We start from the raw sequence: 17835 nt of genomic DNA on the forward strand, positions 1-17835 counted from the left end.
TTCCATTCTTTTGAAAAACTTTGCTCCTTTGATTTCTTATAGTATCTTTTCTACAGTTATATATTTGGGCTTACAAGTCATTGTGCATGAGTTCATGGTTAAGACATAGAATACAGGGAAAAGAGTGTGACTTTATCAAACCTAAAAAGATGCTATAAATCTCCTCAGGCCCCATGTAGGAGGGTTATCTCATGATAACTGTTTCCACCTCTGAGAGCGAGCTATGCCAGGGACACAACCTAGGGTCCAGGTGTGCAAGAATCTGGGAATTAGAGGTGGTGAATCAGCACAGACCCAAACTTTAAATCAATGTTAGGTCTTTGTGAACACTGACCTTGAAGAAATTAATCTTTTTCTTTCTTTCTTTTATTGCTATGAGATAGGTTACCAGAGGTAGGCTAGTAACAAACAAATTGCTGTGTGCATCACCACCCTTCAGAGTGATTGGCTGTGGCTGGCATTTGCACAATATCCAGAGTGGAAAATCATTTACATACTAACACACTTGTCACACCTTTGCCCACTTATATTCTTGCTGTGTTGTGATCAGCTCCTAGCTATTGTTTCACCATTCCCTGAACAGGCCTCTGCATAACAGTTATCTGTACCTCCAACCGAAATGCTTTCTTTTTAAATATATTTTATTGATTATACCATTACAGTTGTTCTATTCCCCCCCTTCATTCCCCTCCACCCAGCACACCCCCTCCCCCACCATCCCCCCTTTAGTTTATAACCACGTGTCACAAGTTCTTTAGATTCTGTATTTCCCCTACTATTCTTGCCCTCCCCCTATCTATTTTCTACTTACTGTCTATGCTATTTTCTGTGCCTTCTCCCCCCTTCTCCTCCTCCCACTCCCCTGTTGCTAACCCTCCATGTGTTCTTCATTTCTATGGTTCCACTCCTGATCTAGCTGTCCTCTTGGTTTGCTTTTGTTTTAGGTGTGGTTGTTAATAACTGTGAGTTTGCTGTCCTTTCATGAAATGCTTTCTTATTGTCCTTAATTTCTTAAACACACTATGTCTAATCTAACATCACTGTTTAGCTATTAGATGGCAAATAGGATTTATCTTTGTTATCAACAGTGATTGATTAGTAGTAGCTGCCTGGAACACAGTTTTTACAAAAAATATAAGGTTATGTTTGGGCTCACTGCAATTGATTGAAAGTGCCTACAATGGGCACACAGTGGTAAGGTGGTATCCTGTGTACCATTCTTCAATAATTTCTCATGCGATAATCTAAGACAAACAGACAACAAATGCATATCCTGATAAGTTGCTGGTGTACAAGAATTAATTTATCCCCATGGGTTGCCTGTATAGTAAATCTATCATCAATAAGGGATAATACAGCTGCCATTTACTGAGCAAGACCAATGTGCCAGCCACTGTGATTGTTGGCTTATATGCATTACCTTGATCTTTCTACCAACTTTGCAGAGTAGGCATTGCTATACACATTTTACAGGTGATAAAATGGCGCTCGACATACTTCAACAGCTTTTCCAAAGCCAGGTAAATAAATGAGTGGCAGAGGCACAATTCGTACTCTGGCTCACTGTGTATAAAACCGGAACAACAGCAAAAGCAGGAATCATAAGCACCCTTGGCCATACTGCAGCCCTAAAGGAGGGTCTGTACTCTGGAAGGAACAAGGAGGAGCCAAGTGAAGGGTCTGGAGCTCAAACCGTGACCTTAGATCCAAAATGGGAGGGAGTCATATGTAACGATTTAAATTATTCTGAAAATATTCACAAGAGTTAGAAATATAATTGTGATTTATAACCCAGAATGAGATAAGCCAAAATAAGTACCTTTTCCTTTTCCTTTTGCACTATGGTTTCAGAGATATGAATATAAGTGCCAGTGATTTTTATTACCAGATGGTAAGTGCCATGAGGCCAAGAGTCTACTTTCAATTTTTTTCCTCCTTGCCACAGTAAGACCAAGCATAATTCTTGAAAATATTCACACAGATGCTTGTTACTCAAGTGTGTTTTTGCCCTAAACAAAAGCAAGGAATAAGAAAAAATAAGATTCCAACAAGATGTTTATTTTTCTTAATTTTTAGTAAAACATGGGGAATAGAGTAGATAATTTGTAATCAAGATAAAAAAAGCAAAGAGATAGCTTCCAAATTTTGATTCTTTACCATTAAAAGATAAATTTGTGTTGACAAGTCCCTATTCTATGATTAAGAAAAGACCTTCAGCCCTGGCTGGTGTAGCTCAGTGGATTGAGCGCGGGCCTGTGAACCACACGATCGTGGTTTGATTCCCAGTCAGGGCACATGCCTGGGTTGCAGGCCAGTTCCCAGATCCCAGCAGGGGATGAATGAGAGGCAACCATACATTGATATTTCTCTCTCTCTCCTTCCCTTCCCGTCTAAGATAAATAAATAAAATCTTAAAAAAAAAGAAAAGACCTTCAATAATAGTTTCTAAATGTACAGCCTGGTAACATTAAGATGTAGCAGAGAGTCAGACACTCTATGGCCTGAGTCATAATATTATTCTACTATTTAGTATTCACTGGATAGGACCAAAGACAAGAACTGCACGGTAAGAATTAGTTATTCAAGCAGAAGTAGCGATGCTATCCAACAGTTGTGGGAACAATGTAATGCTGCATCACCTCGTTTTAGTAGCTAAAGTAATTATTTATGTTAAATAATTACAAAGTGATTATTGCCAACATAATGATTAAGGTTTATGGTGTCATGCAGAAGGCCAAACCTGTTTGAGATTTAATCAATGCAGAGTAATTGCATTAAATCTGAATTAGGTTCACATTGGAGACATGATAATATCAAGTACAGCATCTCATTCCTTTTCTAATATTTAGGACATGTCCTGTGATCTTGTGAATCAATGCAGTTCAGTTCAAGTTCACTGAAGAAACAGTTTTCTACTATGGACAATAAATAGTATATTTCCATCAGCAATGACACATGGATCTTGCCGATAAGTCAAGAGATACATCTTGGAAATTTACTACAAAAATGCTTTTTCCCCCCATATATTTTACTCAAGATTTATTGAAATTGATTTTAGTATTCCTAAGTGCTGTTTCTCTAGGCCAATGCATCTCAAATTTTAGCACCAGAGACAACTTATGACATAGGAGAAATACACTTTCTCCTAGGGATCGGAGTGCACAATACACCACAACTTTAACTTTTCTCTAACATCTCTTATTTTTCTTTAAAATTATTGTAAAATTGTGCAGTGTTTATCCTTGAATTATGCAAATTTCTAATTTGAGAGGCCCACCTTCACATACTTCACTTATGTAAAAATATTTAAAAAAATAAATATTTACTAATTAGAAAGTGGGCTTTATAATTATGTAACAGTATGAAAATAAATATTTACTAATTATAAAGTGGACATAATAAACTCACCTTACTAGTTTTCCTGAATTGCCCAGAGTATTACTTGAAAGGTCAATAGATCTGCCTGAAGTTTTTAACAAAGGTTAAAATGTAGCTCAGCTGTTCAGATTTCCTCATGGATAGTTCAAACAAACATTTAATAAAAGTGTGCTTGAACTTATATTTTCAGGTTTTATTACTTTGGGATGTTGGTGAGTCCAGATATTTACTCTTCCTACTTTAAATGGTATCCCTAACATAGAAAGAAAATTCCCTAAAGTATAACTTGAATTCTAGTCTTGTAAGACATTCCACTCACAAGAAAAGAACTCCATGGTCAAACAAGGTTTAGAAACTAAGCTTACTGCATATTTCTTGTTGATTTAAAATATGTACCAGAATATTGAATCCTCTGAGAATTCCTGTAGGAACCCCCCAAATGCTCAGTTCTTATTTTTAAAAAATCAATTATTAACCCCTAGTATAACTAGAGTTCCATGGAACATAATTTTTTAAAAAAATACAAACTTATTTATCTTGTACACTTATGTAACAATTCATCTCAGCATTTGTCTTTCCAAACTGAAAAACAAACACAGTATTTGTTTTCACTGGATTGACTGTTTACCCTTCTGTTAAATTTAGGAGCACTCATTCTCACTAGCTCAAAAATGTATATTTTGTGTGTTGGCAAGTAGGTATGATAGAGGCATTTCTTTGGTATGTTATAACTTTTCTAATGATGCCCATTCATTTTCTTAAATAGAAACATAGTGGGTTCATGCCATTGACTTACAATAATTTTCAAGGTCCAACTGCTTATAGTGGAGGTTTAGAACTCATCATGTTTACCAGTGTTTTCAGTTTCTATTTTTCTTTGCATCAGTCATCTTAAGTAGACCACTCTCATGCCCACCAGTTACATATAAGTTCAAACTCAAATACATTTGAAATGTTCCTGAGCTCTGTATCAATGAACTTGGAAATTTCATACACTCTTTAGGTGTATTAAACCGTCTATTAGGAGATTTGCATTTGCTCCTGTCCAGTTCTTGAATCCAGCAGTAATCCCTTTACTTCCTTCTTCCAAAGTGTACCTATTCATCTTTACCACTCATTTTCTGTTTCTCATCTTGCTCCTCTTCAGAATAAAATAGTAAAACAACAAACAATGTTTAGTTAACCTATTACACTCTATGGAGAGCTTCAAAGCACATTAATATCATTATGATTCTGACACTGAATACTGAAATAGCTGCAGGGAAGGAAAGTGGGAGACTGCAGAACTCAGTGAGGAAATTGCATTGAAAAGAAGAGAAACCCACAAAATCAATGCAAAGAGAAAATGCAAATAAAACAACCTGGAACATGAAATGAAAACCTGAGGGAAATGGAGTGGAAGATGGCAGAGGGCAATGATACATTTCAAACCAAATAGACCATAAGAGAGTATATGCACAAAAAAATCATAGTGCAAGTGAATAGAATGGAAGGAAACATGAGGTAGTTGATGGTTAACCCTTAAATTTAGCAAAGAACAGGAGTGAAATGCAACCTAGCAGGCTGGGAAATGCTGAAGAAAAAAAGGAAATAGCTCAATGAGAAGTCTAACTTCGTAACTCAGCAATGGTTTCAGTAATTTCATATGTATTCTGGCTAATAACAATAATTCAACATGAACTGAGGATAAATAGTTGACAAGTAAATTACCTGCAAATTATTTAGCCAATTTAGTTTTTTTTTATTATGAAACTATTTTATTGGTTATATAGGTGTGTTGGCAAGGAAGGGACACTCAAGTTGGTGATGTGAGACCAAGGAGATTCATGTTTAAAACAGATGCCTCTAAAGGAATAGCAGTGGTATGTGTTATGTTTTTTGAGTACCCAATATAGAATATAAATTCAGTAAATATTCAATATTGGAGAAAATGATAATAGAGACTTTGTTTCTCCCTGCAATATGTTCTATAACCAAGTCAATCTGCCTCCTGGTTGTGTTCCAAGGATTTATAATACACTTAGAATTGCTTACCAGATGAAAGATGCCATAATATAGGAAATAATAGAAAACAAAACTGTGAGTTGCATAAACACCAAGATGTGGAAACTGCCTGAGGTGGGGTGGGAGTGGGCAGATTTCTAGAGGGCAGAGGGAAGGGGAAAATCCAGCTTGACACATAAAATAAAGTGCCACCAGGTCAGGCACAGTGTTTGGAGAGCACGGTGGGTGAGTAGGTAGAAGGCAACTCAAATAATAATAATGAGGACAGTAAGACCAGCACTAGCAATTTGTATTGTCTACCACCCTGTTCCAGGCACTAAGCCAGGTTGTTGAAATAGGAGCTCATCACTCCTATTTATCTTCTCATCACTCCTTGGTTAAATACCATTTAAGTAAGTGTAGTATTCCCATTTTGCAGACAAGAAAGTCCAGGCTCACAGAAGTTAAGTTCCTCAATAATAACACAGCTAGTAAGTAGATTCAAATCCACTTCTGACTCAGGAATAAAATCCCTTCCCTTATTCCATTTAACCCACAGCATGCAATCTCAATCTGAAGCTCTTTCATAGTTCGAGAGGCATGTAGGTGGGAAGTGGAGCTGAAGTGCAGAAAAAAATTCTTATTGACACAAATAAGAGATTACTAGAAGGACTATGAGTGCTATTTCATGGAAAGGAACTTCATTACAGTGAAGTTATCATTCCTTAAGAGGCCCAGATTTGAAATCAGATAAACCTTGCTCCATGCATGACCTTGAGGAACTCTGCAACTTTCAAAATCTCTATTTCCACATCCATACAATGGGGGTAATAAAAATAGTTATGATGATTCCATATTTCCAAGAACTGGCATGGCTAAAATAGCAACAAACATGTAATGCTCAGTGCAGTGCCCACCTGACATCAAATAAATATTCAATGAACACCAATTTTCTTCTTGTTGTTCTTCATGTGTCTATTGTTACTAATGCTACCACACATCTAGGTTATCTGCCACTTCCAAACATACCTCCACCTAATATGCTCATACCTAAGGAGAGAAGAAATTTAGAACTAGAGGGGCTAGTGATTTGCACAGTCAGGATGCAATGCTGGTCAGTTACAAATTCCAAAAATAGGCTCTCTAAAAGTTGGAATGCTCAGGGCTTAGTCACAGACTTTTCTGTTTACTTAAGTCATCTCATCCAGTCTCATGAGTTTAATGTGTAGATTACTCCTCAGTGTGAATACTCAGTATATACTTTTCCCTTGGAATCCAATCTCTTATATTCAATTCCTTATGTGACATCTCCACCTTGATCCCTGATAAGCATTCTCAACTTTAACATGTCTAAATTGAGCTCCTAGTCTTCATACTTTCTCTTACTCCTCCCATCTAAGTTGATGGGAAACCCATCCTTTCTGAGGCTGAGGTCAACCACCTCACTATCTCCATTGACTTCTCTCTTTCACACTCCACATTCATTCTTCCATAAGATCCTGTTAGACTGACCTGAGGAGAATGCTGCAATCTGATTACTTACCACCACCACAACCAACACACTGTTCTGGGTCGGCATCTCCTCTAGTCTGAAATAACACAGCAGTCTTCTAACTGGACTCCCTGCTTCTTTCTTGCCTTTTACTGTATATCCTTCTCACATTAACCAGAGTGATTAAACATTTAGATCAGAGCTCGTCTCTTTTCTGCTCAAAAGACTCCAGAGGTATAGCATCTTATTGAGAGAAGCTCAAGTCCTACAAAGTGTTCTAGGGGTCATTCACATCCAGACTGCTGTTGTCTCCGTGGCCTGGCCTCCCCCTTATTCAGGCCACAGTGACCACACCAGCCTCCTCCCAGATTTTCATACATTCCATGGACACCTCCTGCCTCAGGTCTTTTGAATTTGATATTTTACCACCTAAGAACTGGATGGCTTATTTTAACTTATTTCAAGTCTTTTAGTCAACTATCCCCCTAGTAGGGAGGTGTCTAAAATTTTAGCCAGGGTATCTAAAAATCATCCCACACCTATGCCCCTCCCTTGTATATTTTATCCTAGATACTCTTCTCTCTCCCTCTCCCTCTCCCTGTCTTTCCCCTCTATATATACATATATGCATATATTAAACTATATGTACATATAGTTTATTTTTTATTTTCATACTGTTTACTTTATTTATGTCTCTCTCTGAAATGCAGGCTCTTTGAGGGCTTGTCTTTTGTTTGCTTTCATCAGTGCTTTTCCTTTTGCATCTAGAACAGCATGTGGCTGGCTTAACAGTGAATGAGTGGACTAGTTTTAGATCCAAGACTTTATTACTCTCTCCAATTCTCTCCCCATTTAGTATTTATACTATTGCCTCTATATCTGTCCACAAAGACAGATTTGTTATATGTGCAGGTGCATGTGCATATGTTTATATTCAATTATAAGGTCTTCATGCCTGGGGTTTAACTGTCCCATATATATAGTGATGAGAAAAATTATTTTAATGTATATAAATAGTTAATAAAATGACAATAATTGATTTTGATGAATCAACTACAAGCAAACTTCCTGATTGTGTGATCTATGCCTCCATTTTCTCTATGGAAAAAATAAGCAGGGCAAAAACTATAAACACATTCTCCCATTAGTCACAATGAATAAGCCTTCACATTTGCCTTCATCTTTCTTCTATCTCTCCTCTTGTTCCATTTGCTTTTTTTGTTATAAAACTTGTATTTATAGTCAAGGCAGGGCTGAGTAAGATGCGTGATTATGGCTGATTTTATCACAGCCGTATTACTTAGCTGCAAGGTGAAGCGCCATGGTAAAATGGATCATGAATCCCTGAAATTGACTATCCGTCACCTTTACAATCCTGATGGAAAGGCAGGTCAGATCAGGCCTGACAACTTCCCATGCAAATGAGAGCACCAAAGCAATGTTCCTGGCTCAATTTGTCTGAAAAAGTAACTACTGAACAGTAAGGTAAAGGTAAGAAGAAAGCCACAATTGAAATTGGGAGCATTGTGTAGCATTTTACCCAATATATGAACTGGAAAAATATTCTTTCTAAGTTACAAATGTGTAGAAAATTCAGGTATATAAAATATAGACAGTTACATTTGCCTCAGAAAGTATTAATTTCTGCATTTGCAATTTCAGATCCAACCTCAAAACCTCTATGAAATTTTTGAGTTGAATATATCTTTAGTGTTTCTAGCTTACCATCCCCTGACACATAATCAGGAGCTGATAAATATTTGTTAAATAAATGCCTGTCTAAATAAATCAATGAATGAATACTTAAGAATCATGTAATTTTGCCAGATCTTTATAGCAATGATGAACTCATTGCTTCATAAGAAAACATTCCATTATTGAAGAGTGTTTTAAACTTTTTATATAGTGAACTAAAATCTTCTTGGTTGTAACTTCTGTTAGGAATCACCTGGGCTAGGAATCAACTGTTTTGACTATATTATCTCTTTCATACCTCAGCTTATCAAATTTCTTACTGTGGAATTGTCAGATTTTAAATTCTTTCTCTCTGTTCTTTATGATATGCATCCTTCAAAAGTTTGGGAGAAATACCACTAGGGTAATTCAAAGTCTTATATCTGTTGATCGAAATGGGCACACGTTATGGGAGGGCCTCTCAAGACCACCTAATATTAGAAATTTTGTACATTCTTTCTTCACTTGTATTGTACTATCTTGTCCCTCCCCTCTTGGCTGTGATTTTGAGATACACTACATTTCTACTTTAATATTCTCTGGGAATTCAGTTCAGCATTGAGTGGCAGGTAGCATTTTAACACTGAACAGTCTCTCTCAAAGAGCCCTAATCATTGCATATATTTCTGTCTTTCTCTTAGAACCTAGGCAAAGATTAATCCTCATAATCCAAGCTTTGTTTCTACTTATCTGCTAGTCTAAGAATAAGACAGTCCTCTGATGGGAATGCATAGGATTTTGAGCCAATAAAAATGCTACAGGGCTCAGTCTTATTTCATTTGTGAAGTACTGCAATCTGGCTCCATTTCTTTATAATGAAAAATATAGACCTCCATTATATGATTGGACCACCAATTACTTAGAATACAATCTATTCAAATAATGATTCATTAATACGCCCCATTATCCCAGAGATACCTCTCATTCCGTTCTTCTCCCTCACGTAAAGATGGTTTGGTTGAGTTCTGTATCTATTGTGTGTGTGTGCATGTGTAGGATTAGCTGTCTTTGCAATTCATTTGTTCCTTGCTAATGAAACCTCTGCGTCGCTAACAAAGCAGAAAATAAAAAGGTAAATAGCACTCCCCAGAAACAATTTGTTTCTTGTTACATGCACTCTTGTTAAACACCATCTGAGGGACTTTTTGCAGAGCAAGGAAGAGCAAAAGGCTGCAAACACAATTAGTTGAATCACAAAGAAATAATTACAGTCACAATGTAGTCAGATGGATATTGAGACACAAATGCCCGTGGGCCAGGAAGGAAATGGAGCATTGCAGTTAGGGACAGTCACAGAATAGATGATATATGAGAGCACATATAGATGCTGATAATCAGAAAACATTTTGTACTGATTTCATTAAAGGTCATTGGAAGAGCTGTCACTGCTGACCCTCACATACAATGACCAGAGGTCAAACCAACCCTGCATAACACTCAGTAGGAAGAAATGACTGTTTTTAAAAGGTTATTGAAATATAGTTACTGAAAAACTACAATAAACAAGACAATGAGCTGAAATTTTGATGAATATTAAACTCGGAAAATTATCATTACATATCAATAATTAATAATTAATATTAATATTTATTTTACAGTGCATAAATATTAAATGCACTGGGAAAAATGAATCAGATAAAGTAGTTATGGTAAGTAGGATAACAAACATTAACATTTCTCAAGTTCTATTTGAGAACTGATGGTCATACTCTATGTTGGGCTGAACACAATTCATACAATCTCTTGAAAATAATTGAAGCAAAAATAACGTTGCCTTAAACGCTGCAGAAATGTGAGAGGACAGTATGGATACACACTCATTATGACATGTTTCCCCACCCATCACATACCAGAATGAAGTCTTTTAATGGGTAGAAAAGACTAACATTCTATTACCTTTGAGATGCTGTGTTATGGTACCACTTTAAAAAGCTAAAGTGAACTGTACCCTCTGCTCGTGTCTGGAGCCATGACTGAGTTATAATCTCTTAAATCACAGCATGAAGTTCAGCAATAATGAATAAAACTAAGCTCCACCTAGCGGCACAGGAGGAGCGGCTTAGTATTAGCTTAGCATGGCATTATGTATGTAGCTTTACCGGGACTCAAGAAAGGGTGTTCTTCATTTTGTTTCCACTTCACTAAGAAGTCCTATAATTGGAATCCATCCAATTAAGGTTGTAATCTCCTTCAGAGTAGGCACAATTATTTTTTTCTCGAAGTTTCCACAGTGCCTGACAACTAATATGGGGTTCAAGATACATGGGTTAACTAAAATCATTTGAGTGAAAATAAACATGATTACGCACAGCCCTAAACCATATCACTTTCCATGAAAACATTTTTAAATGTATGCATCATGGGAATTTGTAAAGTTAATTTTTCAGTCTCTGCTAAGGCTGAATAGCCTGAACACTGGACAATGGTTTTGAAAATCAACCAGACAAAAGAATCAAACATGTACTCTAGTACTAAATTTTCAACTGGCATCTTCAAGAATGGTATTCTGCAGAATTCTGTTCCCGGGACATTCTCACCCCAAACCTACATGCACATCCCTTCTTCTCAGATCTACCCACTACATATATGATACAACACACTGGGAAGCTTGAACAGCATAATAAGGGGATATATGCTAAAGTCTCTCTACTGAAGATCTATAGCACATATAATAAATGGCTTGCCAGACATCTACCTCTACATCACCCTGCAGGTGAAAACTGTAAATACTAAAAGAAAAAAAAAACAAAACTTGGGCTCCTTTGCAGTTTATTGCTTGTTATTTCTATCACCGAACACCTGTGACATTTGGATTGCAAACTGAGCAATGTTAAAAGGGTAGGGCACGGGTATGTATATTTTTGGTAAGGATCCTGGCAAAGAAAGCATGATTTTAGAGCCATTAATTTTAGAGGCAGTTTCCTAATGTCACACACAACTCTCTGATCAAAGGTAACGGGATAATTCTGGTGCTAGCAGCTAGGATAACAGCTTCCTAATTGGGTGGGTAGCTTCCTGATTCAGCAGCTTTCTAGAATCTAGATCAGAACAATGACAAAAATTCATTTGATGATTTAGATCTATGGTGTGACTTTAAAAATCATTTTTGGGAGTGTAGCCTGGAATTTGTTTTTTCAAGGTGCTCAATGATTCTGAGCTACTACTCTTGTGATATATTTGTTTACCCTTAAAAAAAGTAGACTGAATTCTATTGCACAAAAATGAGAGTGCTGATCAGAATATATAGTCCATTTTTCTTATCTGCCTAGGTGAAGGGGGCACACTATCTTCTCCAACATCTTTGGAGATAGGTATCTCTTTAAATAAGATAATATTTCTGCAATTTTTTTGTCCTGACTCCAAATCTTTTCTTTAGATAAGCTTTTTGCTATTGTAGAGAATTGTAATGTACTCTTAATTTGGTATAGCCTCAACATAAAACATACATACCAATATTATAATTATTGCTGTAATCTCTATTTTGGGGATCTCAGAAATCTAGGGCTAATATAGAGAAGCTACCATAGCCTCTGTCTAAATCTGTTATTGGAAAATAATTGTACACAAAGTAATAATTATCGTGGAAGCTGACCTCCTAACATGGATGATGGTGACTTCAAAGAAGAATATTATAGATCATTCACTTACCAAATGGATTGCGGATCATCTCTAAAGCAGACTTCCTAATGATACAGAAAAGAGCATGCACATATCAGGCTCCTGAGAATCAATGCCTTTAATACATTCAAAGGAGATTCTCAATGGCTTCAACTACTGTGTTCACACTGCTCAAATTCATTTAATATTTGTTGAACTCTCTGCTTCACTTCTTCTTCAGGGTTATGCTCACCTATAGTTTCATGCATTCAATTTGCCCATATAAGCTTAGCATAGCATTTGTGGAAAGGGCTTAGAAAAGATCACCATCCTGAAATTTCTACCCCTTTAAACTTGATATTCAGTGACTTTTGAAATGATTTCCTTGTTTCCACATACCAATGGCTCTACTGACATTTTTAATTCTGGCAATCAATAATTGACACAAGAACCAACCTTGTACCTGATGCCACTGCCTTTTTGGATTTAAGAAAACATAAAATATAAAATAATATCTTTATCTAGAAGTAAATATATAGATAGATATAGAAAGAGAGATATATAGTTATGTGTGATATAGATTTGGCAATTATATTTCCTATGTAGTCTTGTTCTCCTTTTACAGATCATTCCAACCTGCCTATACATGTTTTCTGCTAACACTTATTATCAGTAAAGATGAGTATAGAAGATGGGAGGTGTTCTTATTTCACATCATGGAATACTATTTCTAACAATTATTGGAAACTTTTAGATCTATTAATATGTTCCACATTGATGTTTTGTTTCACCATAAGTTATTTGGTCTATGTTAATTTTGGCAAAGTCATTTCATTGAATATAGATCAAATAAGTACAGAAATTAACACAATTAACAATAATTCAATATATAATAATTTCTTACTGTATATTATTTGAATAACTAAGTGTGAATTTCATTATTGCAGAAACAAGAGCATGTTAAATATATTCTTGTTTAACCATATGAGGCTATGTCCAAACATAGAAAATAAATCTTGTTCATCTCTGTAATAGATTTTATGTATTGCTAATTGTATTTTCTGAGAAATAATCCAGTGACTCAGTCTTTGAAAGCAATTCATGGAATGTGAAATCAGCTAAACACCTATTTTCATATTTGTTGTAGTTTCTCTTAAAATATTTTGGTATTTCCATGAGAGTATTTTCAGTAGATTTGTTTCTCATATCATTTTAGGCTGTGAACAATATTAGATCTTACTCGTTTTAATAAATGTTATGGGTAATTTTAGTCGAGCTTGTCAGATTAGTTAAGGTGAAGGTTAAACTGATTTTTTTTTTAAAGCTTAAATGACAGCTTAATAAAATAAAGGTTTTTAAATTGCTCATAGAACAGTCCTGAGGTAAGTGACCCAGGTATGGTGGCAGCTTTGCTCTTTGAAATTGAAGATTCAAGTTCCTTCCATTTTGTTACTTTGCCCTTAGCATCCTATCCTTGTCTACCTAGTTAACACAAAGTCTGGCCACTTCCACCTCCATGTTTTTGCTTGTAAGTAGAGGACAGAATGAACATGGAGGAACACATGACCAGTGTCTCATGGCCCAGACTAAGAAAATAGCACATCACTTCCACTCATTCCATTGGCAAGGACTTAATCACTGAAAGGAGGGATGGAAACTAATAGGCTAAAAATGAGCAACCATGTGCCCAGCTACAGCTTTGTCTGTAAGGAGAAGGGAGAACATGGATTTTAGCAGACAACTAGGAGACTCCCCAACTAGGAGTCTCTGCTACACCTGCCAAGCTTATCAGTCAGTTCATCGAGTTCAGCTGGTTCACCTCAGTTAAGGAAAGATTATTTCTCTAAATATTAATGATTCATACTTGGATCTGATCCTGTACATTTTCCCCACAAATGTGCTCTACTGAGAAATAAAGATAAACCTCCAGTCTTCTAACTGACTGGTTGAAACTCTGAATACAGGTATACCATAGAAATATTGCTTAGAAATAAGCCAGGTGTTGAAGGACAAATACCATATGATCTCCATATGATCTCCATATGATCTCTTTAGCTACCTTTAACAGGAAGCTAAACAACAAAACAAACAAGCAAGCAAAATATAACCAAAGACACTGAAATAGAGAACAGGCTGACAGTGACCAGAGGGGAGAGGGGAGGGAATTTCAGGGGAAATAGGGGAGGGATTTAGAGGAACAAATACAAAGGATACATGGACAACAACTGAGAAGGGTGGAAATAGGGGGGAAGGGGGGAGCACGGGGGGTGGGAGGGGATGGGAGTAATAGAAAACTGTACTTGAAAAATAATTAAATAAAAAATTGGAAAAAAAAAGAAATATACCTTAGAAACAAACCATGGTGGTTCGGTTCCAGACCACCATGATAAAGCCAGTATCACAATAAAATGAGTTGTAACCTTTTTGCTGCCAACAGATCTTACTTTCAATCAGTAAAATAAATAAATTTAAACAGTGCAGTACCTGTGAAGAACAACAAAGCAAAGCACAATGCCTATAGCTCTTATTTCACTGATTACATATGAAAACAAAATTAAAAAATGAAGTGAGGACTTAATAATTTTTCTACCACCTCCTTACTACCCACAATGGCTCCAGAGAGGAGAAGGCTTAACCAAATCATTATTATAGGAAATATTAAAGGGATTTATTTGAGAAAAAGAAGACCAAAACTGTGACCAATTCAATGGTAAAAATATATATATATATCAACAACTGAATCTAAAAAACAAATTAAGCAAACAACAAGAAGAGACAGAATCATGGATATTGGAGACTGGGAGCCTTTTGATGGTTGCCAGATGGAAGGGGGGAGAGAGAAAGTGGGTGACGAGGGAGGGGATTAAAAAGTACAAATAGGTAGTTATAGAATAGCCATGGGGCTGTAAAGTATAGGAAATGGAGTAGCCAAAGAACTTGTATGCCTGACCCCTGGACATGAACAATGGAAGGGGGATTGCCTGAGGGACTCAGGGTGCTGGGTGAATGGAGGAAACGGGGGAAATCAGGACAATCATAATAGCATAATCAATAAAATATAAGTTAAAAAATGAGTCAGAATATTCCTTTGTATGAACACATCCAAAGTCTGACCAGCTATGTCACACTGATATTTTGGCTCCTCAAACCACTTTATAAATAAAGTTATGAAAGATGTGCTTTGTGACTCTTTTATTACAGAATTACAATTTTTTAATAACAAAGCAAGCATAATGATGCTATTAAAATAATTAATAATTCACTTGGATACTATTTAACTCATCATGACTGACTAACTTCACATTAAAAGACCAGTCTGTGGAGGCGAAACAAGGCTTTAACAGGTGTTGCAGGATCACAGAGGCGATTTCCCACCAGCCCCATCTTCTGGGAACAGCTGCAGGAATACTGCAACTCACTGCTGCCTGTGCATCAAGTCGTTACGTTAGATGAAGTTATTTTGGTTAAGTACATTCCAAAGCATTATTACAAACACATTAATTAAAGTAGATGTTGTAATGAAACAGTTTTACTGTTAACCTCAAACATGTTACGTAGGTGAAATCCGGAAAATTCAGCCCTAATGAAAGTCTGAAAACGACAATGTAAACATTAAAGGGCTCTGCGCGGGAGACAGGAAGGTGTTTTCTGTTTAGACATTGGCAATATACCGGTCCAGAGCGAGTAAACTTTTGCTAAAATAATTCAGCACAACAATGAAGAGAGCACAGGCTTTAAAATGGTTTATTTTTGACTAGAAACTCTGTTGCTTATCTCTGCATGACCTCGACCCCAATTACGTAGAATTTCTATACCATAGTGTCAATATCTGCAAAATGAGCATATTAATTGTTGTTTCTTTATACTTCCACTGTGAGTATTAAATCTGAACTAATGCCTGAAACATAAAATGGCTCAATAAATTTTAAAGCTTATCATTGTTACTGTCATCAAAATGTTTACATTGCCTCCCCATCCGTATTATTAAACAATGGACCTTATGTTTGAAACAGAGAAAAAACATTCTATTATGCTACACAAAATTGACAAACACAATAAACATTTTTTCCCAAGAAGAAACATATTTTAGCCGTTGGATACTAGAATGGAGCACAGGCAGTTTTTGAGATGAGAAATTAAAATGGCAAACATGCATGGATAATATATGGGGGCTAAGACTATGTGTTTGAGGAGCCAAATCCTTGATTTTACAACCTATCAGAGGAGATATCCTAAAGAATGGTAAGTAGTTCTTCACTTGTAAAGTGAGCTGGTGAAATAAATTTCAAACTACAACTGAATAATACATGTGGAGAAGAATTTTCTCTATACACCAACAGGTACAATTGGAAGTAGAAGACAATTTGGAATATACATGTTTAGCATGTTGGAAGAAATACTCATTGTGAAATACCTTCTAGAACTGACCTCACTAAAAAATTGAATGAATAAAAATCATTGAGACTGGTGTGCGTGCATGTATACATACACACATGAACACACACACCATATATATACACACACATACACACATACATCAGTCTCAATGATTTTTATTTATTCATTTAACTTTTTAGTGAGGTCAGTTCTTGAAAGCATTTCACAATTAGTATTTCTTCAAACATGCTAAACATGTATGTTCCAAATTGTCTTCTACTTCCAATTATATATATATAAATAAATTTGTCTTCTACTTCTAATTATATATATAAATAAATTTGTCCTCTGGATTTGCTATAAAAGGATCTCAGGGATTATTACCATCTTATCAAATATTCTATTAAGACTAACAGCCCTAAAAGAGAAGAGTCATTTGCCAAAATTTTCTTGGAGCTCAAGGAATCCTCTTTGTCAGTGTCATGCCTGGAACGGGATTTAATACAAAGAAGTACGAAGTCAGAACCTGGTTAATATATAATTAGCAATAAAAGAAGTTAGGGCATTTGAATAATACATCAGAGGGTCACATAGAAGAATACCAAGAAAATGGAGAGAACATGGGCTAACAATAAATCATGTAGAAGTGGTAAGAAAGAAACTGAATGATAGACAGAAAAGAAGACAGTGAGTACTAATATCTTCTATTCACATCTAGTATTTCTTCAGAGTAGGCTCTTGTTAATATGTGTAGCCTCTGTGAGAGAAGCCTGGGACAAGTATACAAATGCGTGTTTTTTAAATAAAACATAGAATAATGGCTTGTTTAGGATCTCTCTAATGAATCAGGGACTCAGCTGGGACATTCTCTCAATGCTGTGATATAGCCTCTCAGGTGCACTGCTTCTGTGTGGTCACGGGGGAAGGACAAATGCACACCGCACATGTAGCCACACCTCTGCTCTTCCTTACCCTGAAATACTGAGGTGATAGCAAAGGTCCATTGTTCATGTCTCCTTGTGTACTGGAGGTCCTATTGTCACCAAAAAATGAGGTATTACTCTAAACGTTTGCTGAGGTGATCTGAGAACCATCAATATTCATACTATGTGAGGATTCTTAGAAATGTAGAATCTTAGACTCTACCCTACACCTACTGGATCAGAATCTGCATTTCAGCAAGATTCCCAGGCATTTTCTAAGCTCCTAATTACTCCCAGGCAGTCTGTCTTTTAGCATATTATTCAAAGCACCTCAATTGATGTTTTCCCACT

The sequence above is a fragment of the Sturnira hondurensis genome, unplaced genomic scaffold (genome assembly GCF_014824575.4).
Source record: "Sturnira hondurensis isolate 20B ecotype Veracruz unplaced genomic scaffold, ASM1482457v3 Scaffold0004338, whole genome shotgun sequence".
Taxonomy (NCBI): Eukaryota; Metazoa; Chordata; class Mammalia; order Chiroptera; family Phyllostomidae; genus Sturnira; species Sturnira hondurensis.